Below are 25,413 nucleotides of genomic sequence, written 5' to 3'. Positions count from 1 at the left end.
AATAGACAGAGGCAAAGAAGCATTGAACAGACTGTCAAACTACAGCGGGAAGGTAGGGGAGGGTTGGGGGGTAAGAGATCAACTGAAGGATTTGTATGCATGCATATAAGCACAACCAACGGATGCAAGACACTGGGGGCGGGGCGATGAGGGTAAGTGCCGGGTGGTAGGGGAGGCTGAGGGGATGTCAGTGGAGGGGACGGGGGGAAGGAGACATATGCACTACTATTTGTAATACCTTAAACAATAAAATAAAAAAAATTAAAAAAGAAAATATATGAGAACAAAATGTTCAAACTGAGAAAAATTCTATCTAATAAAAGACTAATATGCAAATTTACCATCACTCCAACACACAAGATGGCTGCCCCCATGTGGTCAAAGATGGCTGCCCCCATGTGGACACAAGATGACTGCCACAAGATAGCCGGCAGGGGAGGGCAGTTGTGGGTGATCAGGCCGGCAGGGGAGGGCAGTTGTGATCAACCAGGCCTGCAGGGGAGGGCAGTTGGGGGTGACCAGGCCTGCAGGGGAGGGCAGTTGGGGGTGACCAGGCCTGCAGGGGAGGGCAGTTAGGGGAGACCAGGCCTGCAGGGGAAGGCAGTTAGGGGTGACCAGGCCTGCAGGAGAGGGCAGTTAGGGGTGACCAGGCATGCAGGGGAGGGCAGTTAGGGGAGACCAGGCCTGCAGGGGAAGGCAGTTAGGGGTGACCAGGCATGCAGGGGAGGGCAGTTAGGGGAGACCAGGCCTGCAGGAGAGGGCAGTTAGGGGTGACCAGGCCTGCAGGGGAAGGCAGTTAGGGGTGACCAGGCCTGCAGGAGAGGGCAGTTAGGGGTGACCAGGCATGCAGGGGAGGGCAGTTAGGGGAGACCAGGCCTGCAGGGGAAGGCAGTTAGGGGTGACCAGGCATGCAGGGGAGGGCAGTTAGGGGTGACCAGGCCTGCAGGAGAGGGCAGTTAGGGGTGACCAGGCCTGCAGGGGAGGGCAGTTAGGGTGACCAGGCAGGCAGGGGAGGGCAGTTAAGGGCAATTGGGCCAGCAGGGGAGGGCAGTTCAGGGTGACCAGGCTGGCAAGGCAGGTAAGTTAAGGGTGACTGGACCAGCAGGAGAGGGCAGTCGGGGGTGACCAGGCCTGCAGGGGAGGGCAGTTAGGGGCGACCAGGCTGTCAAGGGAGGGGGGCAGTTATGGGTGACCGGGCCAGCAGGGGAGGGCAGTTGGGGGCATCCAGGCCTGCAAGAGAGGACAGTTAGGGGCGACCAGGCCAGCAGGCGAGGGCAGTTAAGGGCAATCAGGCTGTCAGGAGAGCAGTTAGGCATCGATCAGGCTGGCTGTGGAGTGGTTAGGGGATGATCAGGCTGGCAGGCAGAAGTGGTTAGGGGCAATCAGGCAGGAAGGCAGGCGAGCATTTAGGAGATCAGTGGGATCAGGCCTAAATGGGCAGTCAGACATCCCTCGAGGGGTCCCAGATTGGAGAAGATGCAGGCTGGGCTGAGGGCCACCGCCCCCCATGCACAAATTTCGTGCACTGGGCCTCTAGTAAAATAAAATAAAAAGCTTATGTCCTCAAAAAAAGAAAAAAAAGAAAACACTTTGGTAGACCCTGGGAGCTGAATTTTACTGTTTTGTCTTCTAGAAATAAAAAGATTTTTTTCTTTCTCTATTAAAGAGTTTAAAAAAATATGTTTTCTATTATCAAAGCTACACATGCTTATTTTAAGAAAGTTGACAAATATAGAAAAGTAGGAGGAAAAGGAAAAATTCATTTACTTCCACCACCTAGAGATGGCCATTATTAATATTTTGCACATTTCTTTGTAGATTTTTTTCATTAATATCTTCCCATTTCCATTAGTTGTGATTATATTTTATATTAAATGTTGTATCCTACTTTCAATTAATATTAGACATAAGCATTTTCTTGTCATTATGAACTGTGTGTAAACACAGTAGTCCCCATTATCTGCCAATTTGCTTTCTATGGTTTCAGTTACCCGAGGTCAACTGCCGTTGGCAAATATTAAATGGAAAATTCCAATAATAAACAATTAATAAGTTTTACATTGTGTGCAATTCTGAGTAGTGTGATGAAATCTCATGCTGTCCTGCTCCATCCCATCCAGGATGTGAATCATCCCTTTGTTTAGTGTATCCATACTGTAAATACACTATCTGGCCATTATTAATGTCTGGCTGTCTAGATTATCAGATCAACTGTTATGGTATTGAAGTGCTTGTGTTCAAGTAACCCTTATTGTACTTAATAATGGCCACAAAGTGCAAGAATAGTGATGCTGGCAATTTAAATATACCAAAGAGAAGCCATAAAGTGCTTTCTTTAAATGAAAAGGTATGTATGTATAGAAAAAAATCATAATATAAGCCGTCGCCAGGGGTGACTGCGGCAATCGGCACCCAGGGGGGCGTGGCCGGGCCCATGCAGCCGCTCCTGGGGTGCCTGCTGCGATCGGCACCCCGGGGGTGCATGGCCGGGGGTGCCTGCGGCGATTGGCACCCCGGGGGTGTGTGGCCGGGCCCATGCAGCAGCTCCTGGGGGTCCCTGGGGCGATCGGCACCCCGGGGGGGCGTGGCCGGGCGCATCCAGCCGCTCCTGGGGGTATGAGGCAGGGGTTGAGGGGTGGTGCCACCTCAGTGGAGGGGTGCTGCACTGCAGGGTACTGGACTGACTGATGTGATTCAGAGAAGCTCCCAGTGCTAATGGGCCTCGCTCAGGCGGCCTTCACACTTCAGAGGGAGTGACTCCTGCTCCTGCCTTGACCCAAAAGCAAGCTCGCTACACCCTGCCCCATAGCAGAGCATGCCTAGGCAGTGAGTGGGAAGCCTTCCACCTGCTTCGGAGAAGGGGGTGCAGTAAAGAATGGGGGGAGAGGAAAGAATGTGGAGCATCCGCAATGAAGAGGTGCTTGAGAAAGAGGCTCAGAAGCCTGACTGGAAGGTTTGTTCTGTTTGCTGGGCCGCTGCCCCTTAGGAAGCACAAAGAGCATGGCTCTGAGGGCTTCCTGTGTGCTGAGTCAAGTTCCACAGCCAACTGGAATTGGCCTCAGTTTCCTGGTCTGTAAAATGGATGAAGCGTGTCCCAGTGCCTTCACTGAGCTTTGATGGCCAATTGAGATACTATATAAAGAAAATGAGGGAAGAAATGAGAAAGAAAAGGAAGGACAAGCAACACAAAAGAAAGACTGAAAGGAACCTGTAAACCCATTGTCACTTAAATAGGGAATATAGTCAATAGTGTTGTAATGATGGTATGATGCCAGGTAGGTACTAGAAATATCGGGGAACACTTTGTAAAGTATATGATTGTCTAACCACTATTCTGTAACTAATATAAAACCTGAAACCAATACAAAATAATGTTGAATGTAAATAAATGAAAATTGGAGTGAAATTTTTATAAATTTCAAAGTTTAAATAAAAGCTGTAAAGGAAGGAAGGGGAGAATAAAAAGTGTTTTTCATTTTGCCACTTCATTAAAAAGACAGTTGTCTTTATATGGTGCTTTTATACTTTTCTAAGTCATTATCTCATTTTAATTTCCGGGCAACTTAAAGACAAGATAAGTATTCCCTCCACTATTCAAAGAAAGGAAATCTTGGTGTCTGGTCCTAATGATTCAATCGTCAAGCCCTTATTGTAAAGCAGGGTTAGTAAAATTTTCTGTGCAGGGTCATATCTATACTAATAAAAGCCTTGGGGGTGATCAGGCCAGCAGGGGAGGGTATTTGGGGGCAATCAGGCCTGCAGAGGAGCAGTTAGGGGGCAATCAGGCCAGCAAGGGAGCAGTTAGGGGGCAATCAGGCAGGTAGGTGAGCGGTTAGGAGCCAGCGGTCCCGGATTGTGAGAGGGATGTCCAACTGCAGGTTTAGGCCCAATTCCACAGGGATCGGGCCTAAACCTGCAGTTGGACATCCCCCGAGGGGTCCCATATTAGAGAGGGTGCAAGCTGGGCTGAGGGACACCCTCCCCAGTGCACCGGGCCTCTAGTATATATATATGGTTCAGTACTATTTGTGGTTTCAGGCATCCCCTGGGTGCATTGGAATATATCTCTCATGGACAGGGAGGGACTACTGTGCCAGTTTTATTGGCTATATAATATTCCATTGTATGATTACACTAATTTACTTAACTATTGAACCATTAGGTTTATCCTCTAGTATTTGATTATTCTAAGTAATATTTCAATTAACATTGTAATACAAAAAGTCTGTGAAATACACATTCATTCATTATACAACTGTTGGTGAGGGCCTCCTATGTGTCAGGGATTATGTTAGGTGCCAAGTTTCTGCCTTGGTTTTTTATTTTGAGATAGGAAACACTGGACGAGGAGCAAATTTAAGAGAAAAGATGGTAGGTTTATCTTTGGATGTTTTGAGTTTGCCTGCAAGACATTCAAGTGGAGACGTCCCGAAAGCAGCGCTCAGTGGCAAGGGCTAGATAGATACATAAAATACTGTTGTGGCCATATAGTTGTGGTAATTACAATCAAATGAGTGAAAGAGATCATTAGGAAGACAGTATAGGTAGCCTCGCCCAGAGAATGTCTGACTTTCACAGGTTAGATAGCAGAGTGGAATCTACAAAAGAGACTGAGGAGAGGGCAAAGGTGTACGAGGAACAGCAGAAGAGTATGGTGTCATAGATGCCACAGAAAGACTTTCAAGGAGAAGGAAATTGTTGACAGCATTAAATGTAGGAGAGAGGTCAAGCAAGGTAAGGACTGAAAATGCCTTATTTATTTATTTATTTATTTATTTATTTATTTACTTACTTATTTTTTGGCATCGTTGAGTATCTTGTTGAACACAGTTTCAGTGGAGTGTTAGAGAAGGAAGCCAAGAAGAAAGGGGATGGAGATTGAAAATGCACATTTTCAATTAAATTTGCCCATAAAGAGGAGCTGGGGAGGTACCTACTGTGAAAGGAGGAGGACTTTTTTTTTTTTTTAACATGGTAAGAGACTTGAGTGTATTTAATTGCTAATGACATTTGAGAGGGACTTGAGTTTGGTTAATGGGTGATGAGAAGGGAGGGAAAGAGAGGAAGGGAGGAAAAGAAGGGGAGAGGAGTCTACAATTACTGGGTAGATATGAACATTTTACTGTCTCTTGATATATTGCTCACATGCTTTCTAAAAGGGTTTTTAACCAACATACACTCCCACTAGCAATTATGATATAATTTGCCTGGTGGCCCCTATGTCATCATTATTATGAAAACAAGCAAAAAACCTTTACCAAAGAATCTCATTATTATTCTAATTCACTCTTCTTTGATTATTCTGAGTTGGATGTACCAATTGTGTCCGTGTGTGAATTTAGTCTTATGTCCTTTGCTCAAAATGTTTCTATTTTAGACGGACATTTTTCTTTGCCATAAAAGACGGAAAGTCAAATTATCAGAATGGTACCATATTTTATTTCTCCAAATTATATGGTCTAGAGTCTTCATCTTCCTAAAAGAACACGACAAAAGTTTGATAACTTTTGGCTCAGTTGAGTGGCAGAGGCAGGTAATTTATCATCTGAGAGAGTGACCACAGATGGAAGTGAAAGCGGGGTCCGGTCTAGTCTTAGACCCCTCTTCTTAGCCCTCAAGCTCCCTTTCCTAACCCGGGAGGACATCTGTCCAGTGCTTTAAAGCTTTGTCTCCAAGTGCTCCCCTTGGAGTGGCTCGATCCCCTACTAAGGAGCCCGGAGCCCTGTGCGGCCCCTTTAAGAGTCCAGCTCCTCCCCGCTCCAGGGAAAGTTGCAGCTTTTTCCGCCTCCCAGGAGGGTGAGAAGGGCCGGCCGCCTGAGCGAGATTGCAGTCTTCCCGGAGCTGTAGACCCTGTCCTGAATCGGACACTGGGACGTCTCGCCCTCTCGTGGCACCTGTTGCAGGTGACAGGTAGGTCCGCAGCCAGAGGCCGCCACTTTGCCGGGCCCCCACTCCTCACGGGCCCCCAACCCTTTTGCGCTGCGCCCCCACCCCCATCTCCGGGACCTGTGCCCTACCCGCTGGGCTCTCCCAGTCTTTCCTGTCCCTTCCCTTGCCTGCCTCTCTGGACCGCAAGTCCCAAGCCTTCACTCCAGTCTGCTTGGGGTGATCCCTCCCCGCCAGTTGGCTTTCTCGCGGGCCCCTTCCTTTTCCCGGCCGTCGCTAGGCAGGCTGTGCCCCTCGGTGTACCCTGTCTCGCCTCGCGCGGAGTGGCTGGCTTTTCCCGCCTGCGGGAGCTGAGGCACTTCCCAAGAGCTGGCCCTGGGGCGGAGGTGGGGCCGAGTTCCTAGCTGGAGCTTCGCCCTCGGAGGCGTCGAGTCACCTTTAGCTGGTTCCTCTGGCAGCGCCCAGCCTTCCCGCGTGGTCTCAGCCCCGCGCTTCTTCCGGACGGGCCGACGTCTGGTAGCGTCCGCTTCCCTGGCCAGCCGACCAGCCTGCTGCAGGTAAAGGCTGCCGGCCCCAGTCCTGCCTTAGTGGGCTTCCTCAGTACTTGGGGCCCGGACGGAGCTGCTTTTTCCTGCTAACCTTCAAGCAGGCTTCAGGGATTTGCTCCTGGAGGAGGGTCTCCAGAACCCCCAGAAAAGGCACAGAACACTTCTGTCTTCTGTTATGGTTTGTAAAGGGGTAGATGAACGCCTTCAGCCCTTAATGTAGAATGAAATGGTTGATTTTTGGTGGGGAAATCATTTGGTTAGAATTCTGGTGGCTTGAACAAGTGATCTGTTTGTCATTAACCTTTTCTTCCCCCAGTACCCTGCTTCTTCAGAACCAGAGGACCTAGCATTCCAGAATACAGCCTTTACCAGGGTTGGCCCCAGACCTTGAACATTTGTGGCAGAAATTAGTCTTCAGTACATCCTAGACCTCCTATTTTTAACTGGCTTCTTTTCTGCTTTTTCAGGTTCCCATCTCCACCCTTCAATAAATCCATTAATATTGCGCTATTAATGACCTAATGTGTTTACCCGTTGGTTTGTGGAGAGAACAATGTCTATTGCAAAGAATTGGGGCCCTGAGAAAGTATTTTGTTGTAGTTGTAGTTGACTTTTTTTTTTTTTTTTTAGCACCTGCTGGAAATCCTAGTAGGAAAAGACCACCAACTTGGTGTTCGAGACTTTTCCTGGCAGGGGGTGAACATTTCTGGTAACACAGCTTCCAGATACTAACTCTAGGTCAGAGTATGTTGAGGGATATGTAGCATTCTGGATAATACTCTCTGAGCTTTTACCCTTAAAGGCTGCTACTAATAATGGTTGTTAGAATCCACTGAGCCAGGTGCTTTGATAAGTTCTTGACATAATTATCTCATATAATCCTCATAACTCCATGCAGTAGGCACTACAATTATAACTGTGTTGTGATGAAAAGGACACTCAAAGGTTAAGTGCCTTGCCCCAAGTCACCCAATAGATGAGGGGCAGAGCTGGGTCATCTGACTGAACTGCTGTGTTCCTATCCCCTGTCATACCACCTCTGCTGTCTTAGATGTTAGAAACACTAAATAGCTCACAAGTGAAGACAAGTGATTAAAAATTTCCCAAGCTGAAGCATACATAAGTTTTGGTCCTTGATTCCACCCTGGATGCACTGTGGAGACTTTGGACCACTTACCTCACTGGTGTCTTATCCACTTCACCATTTCACTTCCAATAGGGGTCCAATCACCACATTGCTACCATAAGCATACAACCCTGAATGTACCCAGCTGAACGAAACATCTGGGGCTCTTAGCTCAATAGTAATTGTCCTGAAATTAGGAATGGGTAACTCTGGATTCTAGGGATGTGTGTTCTTGACTCAACTTCTTCCTTTTTTCCTGGCTAGGGGAGAAATAAGGATGTGGTATGTGAAAAGGATTCCCCAACAGCCAGTCCAGAGAGCCTGAGGGGGAGTGTTTGCTTGTTTTATGGTGGGATGGATGGGGTACCTTAGGCAGGGACAGTCCAGTAGAAAATGTACTCACAGATGTCATCTCTGGGCCTTTGCTCAAACTTCTCTTCTCCCCCGCCCCCCTGAAAAGCTAACTTGCTAACCATAACACTCCCCTGCCATTAAATCCTATTCATCTTTCAAGATTTAGCTCTAAAGTCGATCACTTTGTTTTCACCTCAGGAAAGCCCTTAACCCGTCTTAATTGTGTTTTTTTTTTTTTCACCTGGAATGCTGTATCCTCTTTAAGGGCAAGGTCTGGATCTTAGGGCTCCCTTTGTTTTAGGCACAAGAAATTAACAAATATTTGTGCTAGGAATTGGGGATACCATGCCTTCAAGGGCCTGAGGTCTGGTGATGGTGGGGTTGAAGTACAAAAGAGGCACTTTAAATCTGACAGCTAGGAGTTTGTATTTAAATATCATCTCTGTGGGACCTTCCCTAATCATTCTGTTTAACTTGCAACCCTTCCCTGAACATCCTATTTGCCCCTTCCTTACTTATTACTATAATGTATCATAGAGCGTATTTTATCCATTTTTCTTTCTTATTGTCTGTTCTTCTCCCCTCTCCATAATGTAAGTTCCATGTGGGTAGGATTTTCTGTTTGTTTTATTCACCAGTGAACCACAGCATCCATAAGAGGGCTTGGCACATAGGTGCTTACTAATATTGTTAAATGAATTAATGCATGACATTACTGTTCTAGGAATTGGCACTTTTTTTTGTGGTCTCCCAGAACTGAAATCGAGTGAACCCTGGCTGTCACCCTATAGCTGTAAGGTTGCCCTGGGCCCAGTTCTCACTGTTTTCCTTCTGCTGAGTTTTGCTTTGAGATTGCATTCCTGATAACAACTTTGACCTAGTTGGAAGTACTTCCTCTCTCTTTTTTAAGGCACAAGTCTCTGAATGGCAACTTCTGAAATTTAAAGTGGAAATGTAAAGATACTGTGCTTCAAGTGGATAGGGAGGGAGGCTGCACTGAGAGGATGGGGAGTGGATTGTCAGATGTCTCTAGGCATTTGGTGAGCTCAGTAGAAGCTGGAGAAAGTTACTGTGCAATAGGGAAGTAAATAGCCCAAAATAATAAAAGATGTCACAAATTAAGCATCTGGTCTCAAGTCACCTTTAGCTTTTTAGGCCTGAGGTAATTACTGGATTATGAACTTCATGGAAAGCCAATGCTGAGTATTGTATAGTACTTGACTAGTTTTTTAAAATTGATTTTTAGAGAGGGAGGGAGGAGAGACAGACAGACAGACAAACAGACACACACACACACACACACACACACACACGCACACACACACAGAAAGAGAGAGAGACAGAGAGACAGAGAGAGACAGAGAGAGAGAGATCAGTTGGTTATGTCCCATATATGTCTTGACCAGGGATGTAACCCACAACCTAGGTATGTACCCTGATTGGGAATCACACCCGTGACCTTCTGGTGCACAGGCCGATGCTCCAACCAACTGAGCCACACTGGCCAGGGCAGTACTTGACTAATTTTATGTTAGAATTATACTGTGAGGAAACCATAGGAAACATAAAAGAAAAAAGTACTGTTCTGTTTAAATGTTCTTTGAAATATTCAGAAAAAAAGGGCTAGAATCCCTTAAAAGACAAGCTTGCAAGGAATTGGGCCCTTGACATGGTGGTAAATATGTGATTCTTCACCATTTGATGTGTGTTAGTTAACTTATTTGATACTCAAGTTTGTACAGAAAACTTCTGCTTGGCCCCCCTATTCTACTAAATTTATCTCCCCAACCTTTGAACATTGGAGTGACATAGGACTCAGTTCATGGACTTTTCACCATCCAAAATCTTCCTAGAAGCATTCATCCAGCTCTATGGCTTTAAATACCATGTATATATACACTCATCACTCAGAAATTTGTCTCTCACCTAAGCCTTTCTTCTAAGCTACAGCCTCATATATCCAATGGCCTATTCGACATCTCAAATGTAAAATGGCCAAAACAGTACTCCTGGTTCCTCTCACATCCCCAGCCCCTTCCCTCAACTTCCCCTATCTCAGTAAAATGGCACCAACATCCATTCAGTTGCTCAAACTAAGAATCTGGGGTCACCCTTCATTCCTGTCTTTCTCTCATCCTCTCAACATCCAATTCATCAGCAAGTCCTGTTGACCTGAACTTCTAAGTGTGTCATATATTCTGTCATATGTATCCATCTAATTTGCCTATCACTCTAGTCTGAGCCATCACAATGCTGAAATAAATATCTTTGCACAATGCTTAAGGGGGGATATAGATATAAGATGCACACACACATACAAATATTTATGTAGGATAACTTTCTATTAGGAGAATTGTTGTATCAAAGGATATGTATTTTTAAAAATGTGAGTAGGCACTGCTGAAGTGACATCTAAGAAGGTTTATACTGTCACCATTGAAAGTGGCTTTTCTTATGTCCTTGCTAAGATGGACATTCTTTTTAATTTTTGCCAATCTGATAGGTGAAAAAACAGTATATAACTGACTTAATTTGCATTTTTCTGATCACTGGTGTTATCTTTTCATGTGTGTTAACTATTTGTACTTTTCCTGAGACTTGCTTCTTAATATCCTTTGCACATTTTTCTTTTGGCTTATATGTTTAATTTGTTTGCAAGAACTCTGTGTTTATTAGGGATATTTACCCATTGCCTGTTATATAGTGCAAGTTTTTTTTTTCTCTCTAGTCTGTCATATGTCATACTTTGTTCATGATGTGTATCACTCTTGTAATCAGATAAAACACACTATAAAACATTTAAAAACATGTTCATTAGATTTGGCAATTAGGAGGTCAATGACGACATCGGTGCAGCAGGAGGAGAGAAAGGCAAATTGTAGAGAGTTGGGAGTGAGCACTGAGGACTGATAAGGAATATGGTATACATTTTGAAGGGGCTTGGCTATGATGGGAAGGAGATAGTGTTTCTTATAGATGGTCAAGAAATGTTGTTAATTAATTTTGTTTTTTTAACCCTTTGAACTCGCTTGCTTTTTTCTCGATTCCTTTATTCTAATGCTAACTGTGTCGAGTCACACTCGACATCCGAGTGCAAAAGGTTAAATATAGAAGAGAGGTGAGCCCATTTATGTGTAGATGGCACAGAGCTTGATGATGCAAGGTTGTTGAGAAAGCAAGAGGATGGGGGCTCCAGATTAAAACAGGTGAAAAGACTGGCCTTAGAGAAAGGGAGGTGGCTTTTCCATTGAGACAGGAAGGAAAGAAGGTAGTATTGGCGAGGCTGTGGAGAAGGAAGGAGCTGTGAAAGGACAGGGTTTTGAGAGAGGTCTCATCTGTTGAGAGTGGTGAGGGGTTGGAAAGGCATTTGAGAGGGATGGAAAGAGGAGCCCTTTAAAGGCATATCATCCAGATTGCCACTTCTTAGCAACCCAAGAAAGGTTTGGATAATTTGAATGCGTTTCTGCCCCAAGTCATAGAACCCTGTATCCATTCTCTCTAGCACTCACCAGCCTAGGTGTAGAAACAGAGTGTAGAGACAGTCTAGTTTGAGGGATTTTTCTGGGTGGCTAAGACAGAAATATAAGAAGGCACGAAATTGGACACTGCTGCAGAATAGTTGAAATGATGGACCACTGTGGCTTTCATATCTGTGACTATCTAAGTCTACCTTGAACTTGAGTAATTCTTAAGGCCTGGGAAATTTCCATGGCATCTACACTCTTTCTTGTTTGTAGCTCTTATCACTTCAAGTATCAGAATAGCTTTAGTATCAGTGTCTTTAAACTATTGCTTGCAACTTTTAAAAAAATATGGGTTGATTTACTGAGGGCCTACAATATGCCAGTTTCTAGGCTAGGTGCTTAAGATGTAGTGGAGAAGAACATAGATGATGGCCTTTTTAAATGGAACGTATTTTAGCAGGGGAAATATGTGTTAAACAATGTATCACATAATCAATAATCTAATCACAATTGTTATAGTTCTCTGAAGTTCAGTTTTTTAGAAATCAATTGTTACAATACTTACTCTAACAGGTTTTACCAATTTACATTGTATTTATTTTATTATTGACACTATTACAGATGTCCCCTGTCCCCTCCCTTTGCCCACCTCTACCCAGTCCTCCCCCCCCATTGGCTGTCACCACACTTGTCTGTGTCTATGTGCTATGCATATATGCATATACTTTCTTTGGTTAACCTCTCCCCATCATCCCCCTTCCCTCTGAGATCTGTTAGTCTTTTCCATGCTTCCATGTCTTTGGACCTACTTAGTTTGTCAGTTTATTTTGTTCATTAGATTTCACATAAAAGTGAGATTATATGGTATTTGTCTTTCTCTGACTGGCTTGTTTCACTTAGCATAATAATCTCCAGGTCTATCCAGGCTGTCACAAAAAGTAAGAGTTCCTTCTTTTTTACAGCTGTGTAGTATTCCATTGTGTAAATATACCACAGCTTTTTTTAATCTACTCCTCTATTGATGGACATTTGGGATCAATGTCACCAATTTACATTTGCAAACAAAGTATGAGAGTACCTCCTACATCTTCCTTCTTTAAGATTGAATATTGTCTTTTTTAAAATTTGCTGAATTGATAGGTAAATATAAAAACAATCTTATTACTAGTAAGAGTGAAACTTTTACTTTTTTATATCTATTGGTCATTTGATCTTCCTCCTTTAAGGATTATCTGTTCATTCTCTTTGTGTATTGGATACTTATCTCTCCTTGTTTTTAGTGTATCTCTATTTCCACGTTTGAAATCATTAATCACCCTTTTCTTTCTCCTCCCTTAGCTTTGGAAACACTAAATTAGATTTTACCCAGTCTCTCAGGCCATTCCCTTTTGATCTCCTTTGAACTTCTTCCTTAATTATTTTGGAAATGTTGGTGTGCTTAGGGACTGACTATATTTTTTATTACTTGACCCAATAAAAGATAACATAAATCTTCTGTTCTCCTCGCCACATTCCACTCCCTAGAGGTAACAATATTAAATATCTATGTCTTTCCATTTATATATGACTATATAAACATTTCCTTCCTTCCTTCCTTCCTTCCTTCCTTCCTTCCTTCCTTCCTTCCTTCCTTCCTTCCTTCCTTCCTTCCTTCCTGCCAGTATGCACATAAATGTTAAAAAAATACAAATGGAATAATAATATATGTTTTGCAGTGTATTGTTTCCTTAATATTTATGACAAGTTTTCAATGTCAGTATATATAGAACTACATCTCTCTTTTAAACAGAGACATAGTATTCCATTATATGTATGTACCATACTTTTTAAATCAGTTCCCTATTGGTAGATGTTTAAATTATTGTGTGTTTTTGGTTTTTGGTTTTTTTTTTGCTGGTTCAAACATCAAGCATTCTTATGAATATATATTTGTGCATCTACTTGAATATCACTAGGATAAGTTTTTCAAGATGGAATGACTCCATCAAAAACTGGTCATTGGTGCTAAAGATTCAGAGAGGTCTAGGAAGATAAAGACTGACTATTGTCCATTGGATTTAGAAGGTTCTTGGTGACAGAGTAATTTCAGGGGAATGGGGGGATGAGATTCTAAACTTTGGTGGGTTGAGAAATGATTGGGATATGAAGGAGTAGAGGCAGTGAACATGGATCATTCCTTAGAGAAATTTGGCTCTGAAGAGCAGAGAGAGGGTGGTAGTAGGGGAAGGGTTGAGAGCTGGGGAATTTTTTTTTCAAGTTTAGAAGGAACTTAGAAGTATTTAAAAGTTGATGGTAAGGAAGGGATAATTGATAGAGCAAAGTCCTCACAGGGCAGAGTCCTTATGCCAGATGGAAAAGGATCCAGACTGAGGTGAAGGGATTATCCTTAAATAAAAGGAAGGTCATTAGTGTTGGGAAAAACAAAAAGTGAATAGATATAGATGAAAATAAGTTTATAGATTTGACAGAAGGAACTTACTTGAAAGCATTTTTATTTCTCTATGATATAAGAGAAAAGCTCATCCTTTTATAGCAGTGGTTGGGGTGGAACAAAGTTTGGGTTGGAGATTTGAGTTACTTGAGGAAGGTTTGAAATAGTTATCATGGTGACCAGGAGAGCAAATTAGGACCAGGGAAGCATACTTGGAGTGTCAGGCAGTGTTGAGGTGATCCTAGTAACTAAGCATTGATATTGATAATAATCCACCAGATTGTGATTTTTATTTTCTCTAGTAGATCTCAGGAGTCCTAGTCATAAAAGCACAAGAGTTGGGCTCTTCTAGGGTTATATGTTTTTATCAGATATTTGCAATGAAAATATGGGTTATTGAGGATATTGACAAGAGTGTAGTTGAAACAACAGAATCCAAACTGTCTAGGAAAGGAAGAGAAGACAGGAAGGAGCTGACAGGGTGAATGTAGAAGGGTCTATGGAAAGACAAACCATCCTTCATGAGGTCTGAGAACCAGTGGGAGCAGTTTAGAAGGATAGGGGATTGTAATTGGCGTGAAGTATTTGAATTAATGATATCAAAAGTGGAGAAGTTCTGGGTTATAAACTCTTAGGTGTGGCTGGATATATGGTATTTTTGATATCAGCTTGTTCATTCAACAAATATTTATTGTGTGCACATTATGTGGCAGACAGTGCTCTTGGCACTGAAGGTATAGAGATGAATAAAACAAAGTCCCTTCTCTCACACAGCGTTCTACCTAGTGCAGGAAATTATTCATTTTTATAAAATAAAAGGGTATCTTCACTGATATGCTGATTATTGAATGTGTAGTTCTATTTAGAAATAATAATAATGTCAAGGTCAAATATTTACATACATGGGGCTAGAAATTCCATCTTGACATTTTGAGTTCCTTACTTTATTATACCTTACATTAACTGAATTATGAAAATTCCTACTTCCTCCTCCTTTAGAACTTTTTAAAGTACTTTCATATGTTATGTCAGAATTGAAGATAAAACAAATATATATACATGTAATTTAGAATTTTAGTACATTAGTATTTTTTTATACTTCAGTATTTTCTAATGTTAGGACATTGTTTCTAGCTATAGACCAGATGTTGACAATGCATGTACTAATCTTGTTCTAGGGATTTGATGTAATGTGTAAAGTAATTATGGTTAAGAAGGCAGTTTAGTGAGGAAAGAGGGCTTACAGTATGTTAATATTTTACCTTTATTTTTTATGTTCTAATATATATCAACTGCTTTGTATATGTATACTCATGTATGTATTTATTAATATTTTATTTGAAATAAACTAGTATTTATTTTATGTCTTATTGGCCTTAAATAACAAGTTAAAATTATTTTCCATGTATACAGTTCAATTTAAGTTCAACTACAGGTTGGTTGATTGTGTTTAAGGTTTCTGTGGCCATAGCTAGATCACAGCATCCCTAAAATTAAAAAAGAAACCAAATGTGTGAAATCACAGTTATGTGTGAACATGGGTTGGATTAGTCACGAACCATCATGATTTCTCATTTAAGGGGACTGTGTGGGTGATTTTTAGGTGACATGGCCTGTAAGAAAGAATTAGATGGTATCTAGAGTTCAATTTAGAAATCCCCACCATCTATGATCCTGGCAAGGAGAAGTGGATCTTCTCTGTGGGGGCTGCTGGTTTATCAAAGCTTGTTGACTAAGGAAAGATAATGGTGTTCCACAGTGATGAGGCTTATCATTGAAAAATGACATGTCAGGTGTCACCAGACTTGAAAAAATGTTTTATGTATATAAATGACCTGGATTTTAAAACAGTTTGTTCTTTTAGTTGGGGATTTTTTTTTTAAATATTTTTAAGCTTTGACGCTATTAAGGAAAGGGACTTTGGCAGAGGAGAGGATGAACCTGCCATCCTTCACCCCATCGACTTCATGGGGCCCTTGTCAATCCACTTGGCTCATGTGAGAGGAAGCCTCAAGTGTAAGTCTTACAAGCTGGAACACCAAATGGGATTTGTCTTTACTCTGCCCGGGGGTGGGGTGGAGGGGGGGAAGGCATGTATTTGCATGCATGGTCCCATTTTTATAATATTTTCTACTTCTATATACCATGTTTATGGAAATCTTCCTTCTAGGATTAGTGGTAGGTTTAAGGTATCTGGAGTTGCTGAGGAGCAGGAAAAAAATGTGAAATCATGAAAATAAGGCCACATTTCCATGTATTCAAGTAACCGCTCTGCAGGAGAAATTTACAAACACACACACACATACACACACACATAGGTGGGGCAAAAGTGGGTTTATAGTTGTTAGTATGAAAATAATACAATAATTAATAAATAATAATACAACAATAAATTCTGTTTCACATACATCCTCTGGGATTCACTTTAGAGAAGTATATATTATTTTCAGTGGGAATTTCTTCAAGCCATTTTTGAACAGAATTTGGTGGTATGGAAAGGTAACTTGAAATATTGGGGGGAATCACTTTATAAAGTATATGATTATCTAACCACTATGCTGTATAACTGAAACTAATAGAAAATAAGATTGAATATCAATTGTAATTGAAAAATTAAGTTAAAAAAAGGTAGCCTTGTGGATTCAATCTGTAGGAAATTGTACATTTTTATTATTCTGAGGGCTAACAAAGGAGATTATATTTTAGTTACTCCCCCACCCCTATATTCTCCTACCATCCTTGAGGAGGAATTTCCTGGATGAGAAGAATGGTTCCTTTCCCATGCATAGAGTTAATCTGAACCTGTTATACATTATTGCATGGGAAGGTCAGAGAACTGAGAAAGTAAGCTGGACCCAGGGCCTCTCAAATGTTCATCTGTTATTAGCTAAGGACTTTTAAAAAAACTATGCCTCTAGTTCTAGGTAGGATGTCCCCTTTCCCAAATATCACCATGTAATGAACAATATTATCAGAATACGAAGACACTGTATACCATAGTGGTTAAGAGCTCAGACTCTGGAACTAGATTGACTGGGTTCAAAAACTAGACTATTGTTACAGGGAGGATGACCTTGGGCAAGTTATTTGCTCGATGTGTGCCTCACTTTCCTCATTTGTAAGACATGATAATATAGCACCTACCTCATAATGTGATTGTGAGAATAAATGATCTCATATATGTAAAGTGCTTAGAAAGTTCTTGGTACATAGGAAACAATACAGAAACGTTATCTGCTTTTTTCCCCTCCCCCATCCTTCCACTTTCTCTTCCATCATTATCATCATCATCATCATCATCACTATTATCTTAAAAGGAGATAAAACTGCAAAATACCTCAGTATATGCAAACTCCTCTTTTGTATAGCCTGCTTTAAAAAGGATTGTGGGGGCAAAAGAAAGTGCAAAACCAAAATCAGAATTTTGTAAAATTGAGAGCTAGTTATAAACATTTTGTTGTTAGAGGGGAAAAAACTTGGCTACCATAATACTTTTGAGAATGGACCCTGTGTGGGCAGGCCTAAGGTATGTTGTTTGAGGCATGGGTGTGCTCCATGGGTGGGCTTGCTAAAACTCAGATGACCACTGGGAAGCCTAATTTGCCCTTTGGTTTTAGAGCCTTAATTCTGACTCTGTGTTCCTACTCTTGTTTTTTTCTTCTTTTTGAATCTATTTTTAAAATTTATGCTATTTTGTTATGTTTTATGTATTTTGGTAAGTCACTTTAAATCCTGTCTGGAACAGTGTATAAATAAGTACCTTTTAAACTGATCATATCTAATTACTAACCTTTGCTTAATATTTATGCTTGTCAGCCTACTTCTGTGCAGAGAGGTACGGTGGCTTTCCATCTGGGCAAGAATACTGATTAGATTTCTCAAATTTCATAGTAAGATGTCAAAAGAGCCATATGTTCATATATTTTCCAAAGCATATGGTTAATAATAATTCAAATTAAATAGCTACCAACATTGGGTGCTTATTCTAGACCAGGCTCTATTTTATGCCCTTTAATCATGATGTATACTTGAATCATCATAGCCTTAAGCAGGAGCTCTTGTTATTAATCACTGTTTTTACAACTGTGGAAGATGAGACTCAGGGAGGTTGAATAACTTGCCCATTGGTCACACAGCTAAAAAGTAGTGAAGCTATGATTTGAACCCAGGCAGCCTGGCCCCAGATCCAGTGTTCACCTGCACTAGTCCGTGCTATACTACTCTTGATAAAAATCCAGCGCATCAGAGCTCTAAGACTTAGTAGAAGCGGCTGTTCTGTGTTAGAAAGCAGTCACAGGTTCTGCACATTTTAACTCTGTGTTATGTCTTAAATATTCCCCTTTCCATCTCTACTACCACAGCCCTGTACTTTGGGCTTTCACCATCTTTCCCTTGCATTTACAGCCACTTCAAATCTGTATTCTGCATAATTGTCACAGTGATCTAACATGGCCTTGCCTTATCTAAAATACTTCAATGATTTCCATTGTCTAAGGCTAATTAGTCATGTTGCTGAGCATAGCCTATCAAAATCCTCTGACCACGTGATATGACTCCCACCTATCTCTTCCACATCCTTCCTTACAATTTACTATGCAGTATCACTGCACTGCTTGCCCATACCGTGTTGCATTGTGACTCAGTGCTTTTATAAATGCTATGTACTCTACCTGGTTAACCTACTTACAACCAGCTCATATGCTATTGCTGATATCTCTTTTTAGCCCCCTTCCTCCAAGTTGGAGTAGGTGCCCTAATTTGATATTCTCATAATACCCTGTACTCATGTTTCTTTGATTGCCATGCTCTTTTTATGATTATTTAAGTATCTCCTTTGATAAACTGTGTGCTCTTTGTGGGCAGGGTCTATTCATTATTTCTTTTGCTGCTGTTGTTGTTAATCCTCACCTGAGGATATTTTTCCATTGATTTTTTTAAAAGAGAGAGGAAGGGATGGGGGGAGAAAGAGAGATTGAGAGAGAGAGAGAGAGAGAGAGAGAGAGAGAGAGAGGAGAGAGAGAGAGAAGTATGAGAGAGAGACACATCTATTGGTTGCTTCCTGCACATGTCCTGATCAGGGCTGGGGATCAAACCTTCAACCCAGGTATATGCCCTTGACTGGAAATTGAACCCAGGACCCTTCAGTGCGTGGGTCAATGCTCTAACCACTGAGAACATCAGCCAGGGCTATGTATTATTCTTTTATCCTTAGCCAACTAGCACAACACTTAGCACATAGTTGGCCCTTCTAACTAATGAGCATTGTGTAAATAGTGCAAAATACAGAACTCCAGGTCAGTGAAAGAAGTAGGGTTTTGAAGACCTGAAACCACATGCAGAGATAACTACAAGGACAGCAGAGGGAGGTTTTACAGAAGAATCTTTGAGGCCAGATACATTTACATTATTTAATCCAGGAGCTGGAAGTGGCTTGGATGATGGAAGGGGGTCCATATCCAAAGAGAACTTGGATAGATCTGAGAAACCAGATTTAGTAGCTTTGTAATTAGAATCTATATTAAATTTGTCTGAGTGACCTTGATTAGAAATCTAAGATAGACACATTTTAATAAACATATTTAGAATTTTTTTGGAAGGACACCACCTTAATATTGAAATGAAGAGTTGACAAAATAACCAACATAGTTTTCAATGTCAATTTTATTGACTGTAGCAATGTTGCATGCTTACTCAGCTGTCACCAACCAAAAGATATCAGTCCTGGCCGGTGTACTCGGTGGTTAGAGCATCAGCTCACACACCGAAGGGTTGCTGGGTCCCTGGTTCGATTCCCAGTCAAGGGCACATACCTGGGTTGCAGGTTTGATCCTTAGCCGCAGCTGGGGGCATGTGTGGAAGGCAGCCATCGGTGTGTCTCATATCTCTCTCTCTCTCTCTCTCTCTCTCTCTCTCTCTCTCTCTCTCTCTCTCTCAAAATCAGTGGAAAATATCCTTGGGTGAGGATTAATGATAAATAAATAAATAAATGAATAAATAAATAAATAAATAAGATGTTATTAGTGGATACCTTTGTGCATAGGTGACTGGATCCAAACAAGGGTATTTAGGGAATACTGCATCCCTGGAAACTTTATTTTCTTTTTCTAAATTTTTAAACATTTTAAAATTTTTATTGAATTTATTGAGGTAACATTGGTTAATAAAATTATATAGGTTTCAGGTATACAATTCTACAATACATCATCTGTATTTTTATTGTGTGTTCACTACCCAAAGTCAAGTATCCTTCCATCACCATTTATCACCCTTTTCCGTCTCCTACCTTCTCCCAACCCCCTTTCCCTCTAGTAATCACTATACTGTTGTCTGTGTTTATGAGATTTTTTTTCTGAGTGACCTTCACCCTTTTCATCCAGCCACCAACACCTCTCCCCTCTGACAGCTGTCATTATGTTCTCTGTATCTATGAGTATGTTTCTATTTTTTGTTTGTTAGTTTATTTTGTTCATTAGATTCCACATATGAGTAAAATCATATGGTATTTGTCTTTCTCTTACTGACTTATTTCATTTAGCATAATAATCCCCAGGTCCACCCATGCTGTAGCAAAAGGTAAGATTTCCTTCTATTTTTATGGCCAAGTAGCATTTCATTGTGTAAATGTACCACAGCTTTTTTTATCTACTCATCTAGGGATGGTCACTTGGGCTGCTTCCAAATCTTGATTGTTATAAATAGTGATGTAATGAATGTAGGGGTGCATATATTCTTTTTAATCAGTGTTTTGAGTTTCTTCAGAGATATTCCCAGAAGTGGAATCACTGGGTCATAAGGCAGTTCCATTTTCAATTTTTTGAGGTAACTCCATATTGCTTTCCATAGTGGCTGCACCAATTTGCATTCCCAACAGTGCACAAGAGTTCACTTTTCTCCCCATCCTCACCAACACTTGTTGTTTGTTGATAGCCATTCTGACATATGTGAAGTGATATCTCATTGTGATTTTAATTTGATGATTAGTGATTTGAGCATATTTTCCTGTTTATTGGCTATTTGTATGTCTTCTTTGGAAAAGTGTCTATTCATGTCCTTTGCCCATTTAAAAATATTTTTTATTGATTTCAGAGAGGAAGGGAGAGGGAGAGAGAGATAGAAACATCAATGAGGAGAGTCATTGATCGGCTGCCTCCTGCATGCCCTCCATTGGGGATCGAGCCCGCAACCTGGGCATGTGCCCTTGACTGGAATTGAACCCGGGACTCTTCAGTCTGCAGAATGATGCTCTATACAGTAAGCCAAACCAGCTAGGGCTCCTCTGCCCATTTTTAATTAGATTGTTTGTTTTTGGTGTTGAGATCTCTGAGTTCTTTATAAATTTTGGATATTAACCCCTTATCAGATGTATCATTGGTGAATATGTTCCCCCATTCAGTAGGTTGTCTTTTCCTGTTGTTGAAGGTTTCCTATATTGTGTAAAATCTTTTTAGTTTGATGTAGTCTCATTTGTTTATTTTTTCTTTTGTACCCCTTGCCCGAGGTGATATATAAAAATGTCAGAGATTTTACTGCCTATGTTTTCTTCTAGGATTTTTATGTCCTAGAAACGTGTTTTGTGTTTTTTTTTTTTTAACGTGGAGACTTTTTTTTAAGTTTGCAGACACATAATTTGTATTTTGTCTCAGTTTTCCATACTCTAAAATCCACTCTCTTTTAGGGTAAAGAAGGAATAAATGGTGATGGAAGGAGGCTTGAATTGGTATGGTAAACACACAGTGCAATATATAGATGATGTATTGTAGAATTGTATACTTGAAACCTATATAATTTTATTAACCAACTAGAGGCCCAGTGCACAAAATTCGTGCACAGGGACGGGGGTGTCCCTCAGCCCAGCCTGCACCCTCCAATCTGGGATCCCTCTCACAATCCAGGACTGCTGGCTCCCAACCGCTTGCCTGCCTACCTGCCTGATTGCCCCTAACCGCTTCTGCCTGCCAGCCTGATCAACCCCTAACCACTCCCCTGTCAGCCTGATCAATGCCTAACTGTTCCCCTGCTGGCCTGGTCACCCCTAACTGCCTTTGCCTGCTGCCCTGGTCACCCCCAACTGCCCTCCCCTGCTGGCCTGGTCGCCCCTAACTGTCCTACCCTGCAGGCCTGGTCACCCCCAACTGCCCTCCCCTGCTGGCCTGGTCAACACTAACTGCCCTCCCTTGCCAGCCTGGTCTCCTCTAACTGCCCTCCCCTGCCAGCCCGATTGCCCCTAACTGCCCTCTCCTGCTGGCCTGGGCACCCCTAACTGTCCTCCCCTGCCAGCCTGGTTGCCCCTAACTGCCCTGCCTGCCAGCCTGGTTGCCCCCAACTGCCCTCCCCTGCAGGCCTTATCACCCCCAACTGCCCTCCCCTGCCGGCCTGGTTGCTCCCAACTGCCCTCCCCTGAAGGCCTGGTTGCCCCCAACTGCCCTCCCCTGCTGACCATCTTGTGGAGGCCATCTTGTGTCCACATGGGGGCGGCCATCTTGTGTGTTGGAGTGATGGTCAATTTGCATATTACCTCTTTATTATATAGGATGACATCCCAATAAATTCAAAATTAAAGAAATAAATTGATTTTCAAATAGTTTTTTCCCCAAAGGGGGCTTTATTTTACTAGCCTTTAGTGCTATGGTTTACCCATGTTTTAGAAACTCACATACATAATAGGTATTAATTCTGACAGTACTTTAGATTGATTGGTCTGCTTCAGATACTGCAATTGCCTTGGTCCCAATTAGTTAATAGAGTCCACTTTGGAATGTACCTTATGGCAGCACAAATCCTTATTCATTATCCTGCTCTACTTGCATTAGGGCAACTCCATTACATTTATCAGAATGATTTATTCTTTCCTAATTGACATACATTATAACTTTAGGCAAGCAGAATCATGATAACATATGGCAATTTGTAAGAATGGTTTGTTTCCTTTCTCCTTCCTTTGAGCAAAGGGTTTCCCAACTTTTTGGTCACTCTCCCTTACCTCCAAAAATTTTGATCAACCCAAATATACATAGGTTTATTTTTAAACAATATATTTACCACTGTGGTAATAGTATATATTATAAAGCATTCACAAAAATGAAATAAAAAGGATGAAAGATGAAATGAATACTATATACAATTAATTTTAATATTTGTTAATATTATAATAACTTTGGGTCTCATTTCAATGACAGCAGTGACATTGCATGTTTCATTTAAACAATATCTTGATTTATGATACAGCTCTTTGAAGGTCTGATTCTAAGTTCTGTTTATTTTTATACTTTATTTTAATGACTGTGATAGCTGAGAAAGATACCTCACAAAACATCTACATCTACAAATAAAAGAAGTGCATTGTTGGATGTACTCACTAAATAATTGTACTCATATTATAGTTCCAGGAAATAATTAGACATTTTGGTGCTGTTCCATCTTCCTGCTTTTTCACTTTTTAAACAAATGGTTGAAAACTCCCTGAAATTGCTCATTTGGAAGAATGGGAAAATAAAACACATATTTTAGGCAACAAAATTAAGTAATAATGGAAACTTTTTTATAGATTATACAGGTAAGTGAGATCATACAGTATTTGTCTTTCTCTGTCTGATTTATTTCACTCAGCATAAAAAGCCAAGGTCACAGATATGGAAAACAGATTGGTGATTGCCAGAGGTGGAGGATGGGGGTTGGCAAAATGGGTGAAGGGAGTATAAAAGTACAAACTCCAGTTATAAGTCAGGGGATGTAATGTACAGCATGGCTACTATAGTTAAGTTATACTGTATTGCATATCTGAAAGTTGCTTAAGAGAGTAAATCTTAGAAATTCTCATCACAAGAAAAACATTTTATAACTATGTATAGTGGCAGATAAAAACTAGACTTTTTGTGGTGATCATTTTGCAATATATACAAATATTGAATGATTAGGGTGTATACCTGGAACTAATATAATGTATGTCAATTATACCTCAATTAAAATAATAATGGGAATATTTTCAAATCTACTCTGCTTTAGTTATTATCTATGGAAGAAAACCCACCTTTGACATAAAACATTTTATTACTTGAATGCATTTAAAGTCCCCTATTGCCTTATAGGTATTCTGAGATTATAAAACTTCTGATTATAATAATGATTAGTTACATTTAATCTGAATTAAAAAACAATTAATTGAGGTATAATTTACATACAATAAATTGTGTATAATCTATACTAATAAAAGCCTAGGTGGTCGTCGCACCCTCGTGCGACATCCTCACATCATCACAAGATGGCCGCCCTCACGTCATCACAGGATGGCTGCCACTAGATGGCCAGCAGGAGAGGGTAGTTGTGGGCGATCAGGCCAGCAGGGGAGGGTAGTTAGGGGCGAACAGGCCAGCAGGGGAGGGCAGTTGTGGGCGATCGGGCCTGCAGGAGAGGGCAGTGGGGGGCAACCAGGTCTGCAGGGGAGGGCAGTTGGGGGCAACCAGGCTGGCAGGGGAGGGCAGTTGGGGGCAACTAGGCCTGCAGGGGAGGGCAGTTGGGGGCCATCAGGCCAGCAGGGGAGGGTAGTTGTGCGTGATTGGGCCAGCAGGGGAGCAGTTAGGTTTCAATCAGGCCAGCAGGGAAGCAGTTAGAGGGTGATCAGGCTGGCAGGCAGAAGTGGTTAGGGGCAATCAGACAGGCAGGCAGGTGAGCGGTTAGGAGCCAGCAGTCCCGGATTGTGAGAGGGCTGTCCCAGATTGGAGAGGGTGCAGGCCGGGCTGAGGGACACCCCCGCCTTCGTGCACGAATTTTGTGCACCAGGCCTCTAGTTAAAGTATACAATTTGATAAATTTTGATGTCTGTATATACCACGAAACCATCACCAAAATCAAGATAGTGAAAATATCTATCCCCTTCAAAAGTTTCCTTGTACCATTTCTTTCCTTCTTGTACCTCTCTGTACTATATCCCCCTGCAACCATTGATCTATTTTCTGTCACTATAAATTAGTTTGCATTTTCTAGAGTTTTATATAAATGAAATTACGTAGTATGTGTTCTTTTTGTCTGACTTTTTTCAGTCAGCATAATTATTTAGAGATACAGCCATTATTTGCTGTGTGTCAGTAGTTCACTCCCTTCTGTTGCGGAGAAGTATTCCATTGTATCGAAATACAACAAATATACCACAGTGGTATTTTTTAAATCCATTTACCACTTGATGGACATTTAAGTTGTTTCCAGTTTTTGGCTATCCTACCTAATAATAGACAAATATGCAAATTGACCGCACCTTCGCTACGCCCAAGCCACGCCCACCAACCAAGCCATGCCCACCAACCAATCAGGACGAGTATGCAAATTACCCCAACAAAGATGGCGGCTAATTTGCATATCAAGACAGCGTCGAAAGAATCCAAGAGCTGCAGAAGGGAGCAAAGCTTCGGAGAAGCAAGCAAGCCAGAGGGAGGAGAAGGGAGGAGCGGAGGCGGGGCCGGGGGAGAAGGGAGAAAAGCAGGCGGGCTGGCGGAGAAGGCGGGGTGGGGGACAAGGGAGGAGCGGAGGCGGGGCCGGGGGAGAAGGGAAAAGCAGGCGGGCTGGCGGAGAAGGCGGGGTGGGGGACAAGGGAGGAGCGGAGGCGGGGCCGGG

The 25,413-nt window shown here is 41.8% G+C and overlaps 1 protein-coding gene across 2 annotated transcripts in view; it reads left to right on the top strand.

Annotated features, from left to right (window-relative positions):
* The first annotated feature begins 5,774 nt into the window (after positions 1–5,774).
* Positions 5,775–25,413, top strand: part of SYTL4 (synaptotagmin like 4) — a 93,029-nt gene continuing 73,390 nt past the window's right edge. For both annotated transcript variants that reach the window (XM_079764794.1, XM_079764792.1), the window contains exon 1: positions 5,775–5,910. The gene's annotated coding sequence lies outside the window, so the exon portion shown is untranslated. The remainder of the gene's footprint in view (positions 5,911–25,413) is intronic.

This window comes from Cnephaeus nilssonii, assembly GCF_951640355.1.
Source record: "Cnephaeus nilssonii genome assembly, chromosome: X".
In the NCBI taxonomy this organism is placed as follows: domain Eukaryota; kingdom Metazoa; phylum Chordata; class Mammalia; order Chiroptera; family Vespertilionidae; genus Cnephaeus; species Cnephaeus nilssonii.
This window is presented reverse-complemented; position numbering and strand designations above follow the sequence as displayed.